This window comes from Passer domesticus, chromosome 10 (assembly GCF_036417665.1).
Source record: "Passer domesticus isolate bPasDom1 chromosome 10, bPasDom1.hap1, whole genome shotgun sequence".
Lineage (NCBI taxonomy): Eukaryota > Metazoa > Chordata > Aves > Passeriformes > Passeridae > Passer > Passer domesticus.
In genome coordinates, this window is record NC_087483.1 from 553,707 (window position 1) to 558,082 (window position 4,376).

Below are 4,376 nucleotides of genomic sequence, written 5' to 3' on the forward strand. Positions count from 1 at the left end.
TGGAGCCCCTGTCAGTGCCTGGGACAGATCGGTGCCTTTGCAGCCCAAGGTCCCCTGGGATGTCACCATGGAATGGCTGTGACTGCCTCTGAGCACAGAAGCTCTTTACCATCCCCAGAAACCCCTGGGAGGTCTCCATGGAGCCCCCAGCTCTGCCCGTGACATTCCAGCTCTTCAACAGCCTGGAATGTCCCCATGGAACACTCTGACGGCCTGTGACAAATCTGATCCTTACCAGGCAACCATCCCCAGCCCCCTGTTGCTATGGTCAGTTTCCATGGCAACCATCCCCAGCCCCCTGTTGCCATGCTCAGTCCCCTGGCAGCTCCATGCACACCCCAGGCCAGGGCTGGGTGCCATGAACACCAGCTCAGGCCTGCAGCCAGAGCCCATTGCCATGGCAACCATTGGCAGCCCCATCCCCAGGGTCATGGGATCCCAGATCCACAGAATTGGCTGAGCTGGGAGGGACCCATCAGGATCCTGGAGTCCAACTGCTGGCCCTGCACAGGACACCCCAACAATGCCAGCCTGGGCCTGGCAGCGCTGTCCAAACGCTGCTGGAGCTCAGAGAGCCCTGGAGCTGGGAGCCTTCCCTGGGGAGCCTGGGCATTGCCCCAGCAGCCTCTGGGCAAAAACCTTTTCCTGAGATCCAGCCTGAGCCTGCCCCGACTCAGCTGCAGCCGTTCCCTCCAGTCCTGTCCCTGGGCACCAGAGGGAAGAGGTTCCCACAGCCCCAGCCAGGGACCCGCTCCCAAGGCTGTTGCCATGGCCACCAGGGCTGGGACCAGCTGGGATACTCGGTTTCCATGGGCTGGGGTTCAGGAATGGGATTCCCCAATTTCCTGCTCCCTCTAAAACCGCGCTGCTGCTCACTGCCCTCCCACCTCCCATGGAAAGCACAAAAGGCAAAGATCCCAGGCTGGGATAAGAACAATTTACTGGGAACAGCAATGAGATAAGGAACAAATAGGAACAAAAGCAATATTGATAACAGAAGGGATAAGAAAAACTATTTACAGGGAAAAGTACAACATCACCACTGAGTGGCTCTTCCTGGCCACGTATTTCCTCCTGCCTGGAAAGGACACCTTTCTCCTCAGGGAGAGAGAGAGAGTCCCTTTCCTGCCCCTGGCAATGACCTGAGGTGGGAGTGAATCTAATGACACGGCTCTGGCCAGACCCTCTTGTTCTTCAATCCTACATCAGGTCACTAGCAGGGGCAGGAAAAGTGACAAGTGTCTTCCCACCATGGATCACAGGGAACATGGATCAGCAGGTCTCTTCCCAATGCGGGTTCTCCAATGGGGGATGAAGCTGGAGCAGCACACGAGGCTCTTCCCACACTCAGGGCACTTGCAGGACTTCCCTTACCGGTGACTCTGTTGGTGTTTGGTCAAGTTAGAGCTGTGGGTAAAGCTCTTCCCACAATGGGGACACTCGTAGGGCCTCTCCCCGCTGTGGATGCAGCGGTGCCTGGCGATGTTTGAGTTGCACTTGAAGCCCTTCCTGCAGTCTGGGCAGAGGAAGGGCCTCTCCTCTGTGTGAATCCATTGATGCTGGAGGAGACTGGAGCTGGTCTGAAACCTCTTCTGACACTCGGGACAGTCATAGGGCCTCTCCCCGGTATGGATGCGTTAGTGAGTGATGAGCTCAGAGCTGCACCTGAAGCCTTTCCCACACTCCCCACACTCGTAGGGCCGTTCCCCAGTGTGGCTCCTCTGGTGCACGATCAGGTTGGTGATCCACCAGAAGCTCTTCCCACACTCCAAGCACCTGTGAGGCTTCTCCCCATCAGGAACCTGCTCATGGACCACCAGCTCCAAGCTCTGGCTGAAGCTCTGTCCACCTTCCTGGCACAGGGTGGATCTTTACTCCTCAGAGCAACCTGGGCTGCGTTTGCAGCCCCTCCTCGTGCAGGATCTCCGGGGCTTTTCCTCCCCGTTGGGTTCCTGCGCCGTGGAGCCGCTCAAAACGGCCTCTGCCACGAGGTTCTGCCGCGGGGATTTGTCCTCCCTGCTCTCCATGCTCAGCTCCTGCTCTGGGGGAGGAAGGACAAGGACAGGATGGCATTTGCCTCCGGGCCACAGGCAAGGGCAAGGAGATGCCCCCAGGCTGTCCTGCAGCTGGGGGCTGTGCTGGGCTGGGAGATGGAGCAGGAGAGAGGGGAAAGGGGCACTGACTTCCTCCTCACCTGCTTGCATGTTCTGGGGCATTTTCCTCACAGCCTCAATGGGGGTTGGCAATGGAAATCCTGGTTGGAGGAAAACTAAGGATGAGCACATTGTGTTTGAAGGTCTTCCTGCCCAAGTCCATCTCTACAAGTCACCAGCGACCTAGGCTCCAGAAAAACCTCCCAAACACCAAGATTCAGGGCTGAAAAACCCTCCCCAGGAGTTCCCTGTCCGTGCTCCCTCCCCTCTGGTGTTCAGGGTTGCCCCCTGTCCCAGCTGCTGGGGTCACGCTTGCATTGGGGGTCCCCCTTCTCCTCGGTGCCCGCCCTCCCCAGGCTGCTGGCAGTCCCAGCAATCCCAAAAACTGCCCCCTCTTCGCTCCCCATTCAGGGGTGCCGGGGCTTTTTGGGCTCCCTTTTGGGCTCCCTTCTCCCCTCATTCTCTGCTCCGGGCTGCAGGGGCTCCAAGGAGTCCCCCCTGCCCCTCTCCAGCCTCTGCAGGCTCCCGCCAATGGCGGCGCTCCCCCCTCTCTGGGCTCCCCACTTTGGGCTCCTGGGGGACACAGGGCTCTGCTCCTCCAGGCTGCCTCTGCCGCCAGCCGCCACCGCCACCCCCCGATGTCCCCCCGAGGGGCCTTTTCCGCTCAGCCTTGCACTTCTTCATTCTCCAAACATCTCCCCAAAAAACCCAACTGGGAGGAACTGGGAGTGACTGGGAACATGCTGGTGGTCACTGGAAAAAACTGTGCTTATACTGGGATCAACTGGGATCACGCTGGAGATGACTGGGATCATCCTGGCAGTGAGTGCCACTGCACTGAGGCTGACTGGGAGTGCTTGGCAGCAAATGGGATCATACTGGAAGGAAATGGGAGTGACTGGAACAAAAGGGAGGGTGAAAGAGAGCCACTGGAACCATGTGGAGCACAACTGGTTCATACTGGCAGGGACTGGGAGCACACTGGGCTCATCTCTGGATCATACTGGGAGGGACTGGACTAATACTGGGAGAATCTGAGAGCGACTGGGAACACACCCTGCACATCATCCTCCATACTGGGCCTGACTGGGAGCAACTGGGATTATACTGGGAGCACACTGGGAGGGCTGGCATGTGACTGGGATCCAACTGGAGCTTACTGGGATCATATTGGGGTTGAAAGGGAGTGACTGGGATCACACTGTGGGCTACTGGGAGCACCTGAGAGAAACTGGGATCATGCTGCAAGCAAACTGGAGGAACTGGGCAGGACTGGATGCATGCTGGAGGCAGGTGGGATATTCTGGGCATGACTGGGGGATCACACTGGGAGAACTGACACCTTCCTGGGGCCACTGGCAGCACCCGGAAATGACTGCAGACATGCTGGGACAAGGTGGGAAATGTTGGGGGCTTTTGTGGATTTTGGGGGGTTTGGATTTTGGGGGTTTTATTGGCGCTTTGGGGGGGGTGTTGTTCTGGGGATGTTTGGGGGTTGATTGAATTTTTTTTTTATTTTGGAAGGTTTTACTGAGATTTTGTTGGGGTTTTTTTGGGATTCTCAGTAATTCTGGGGGTTTATTGGGATTTCTAGGAGATTTTGAGGCATTTCACTGGAATTGTGGGGGCTTTTAGTGGGATTCATTGGGGATTTGGGGTTTTTTTTGAGAATTTTGGTAGGCTTTTGGGGTTTCGTGTTGTTATTTGGGTGTTGTCATGATTTCTTTGGGTCTTGGGTGAAATTTTGTGGGAGTTTTATGGTTTTTGGGACATTTTTGGGGGGATTTGCAGGCTTTGATCGGGATTTCGGGCGTTATTGGGATTTCAAAAGATTTTGTGGGCTTTTATTGGGATTCTAGGGTGTTCTAATGGGATTTTGTCATATTTATTTCAGACTTCATGAGCTTTATTGGGACTTGTGGGGTTTTAAGGAGATTTTGATGCCTCTCAGCCCTTCCGCAAACCCTGGCAGGTCAGGTGTTAATCCTTTCAATACTTCAATCTTCCCTTGAGTAAAAGAAAAAAAGAAAATACAAACATATTTAAAAACAACATAAAACCATTAAATTCAGTAAAGAAGAAATTAAATCCCAAACAAAATAGCAGAAAAAAACCTTAATCTTTAAATGAAAATCCTCTTATAAACTATAAAGAAAAAACTCTTTCTTATAGCACACAAAATTATAAAAAAAAAAATTCAAATTAATATCAAACAAAAACCCC

At 54.3% G+C, this 4,376-nt stretch overlaps 1 long non-coding RNA gene across 1 annotated transcript; it reads right to left on the reverse strand.

The window, feature by feature from the left end:
* Nucleotides 1–931: 931 nt before the first annotated feature.
* Nucleotides 932–4,078, reverse strand: LOC135309370 (uncharacterized). Its single transcript, XR_010369645.1, has 3 exons — nucleotides 3,375–4,078; nucleotides 2,195–2,254; nucleotides 932–2,041 (listed from the first exon to the last, which is right to left on the reverse strand). It is a non-coding gene; the product is annotated as an uncharacterized LOC135309370 (long non-coding RNA).
* Nucleotides 4,079–4,376: the final 298 nt, after the last annotated feature.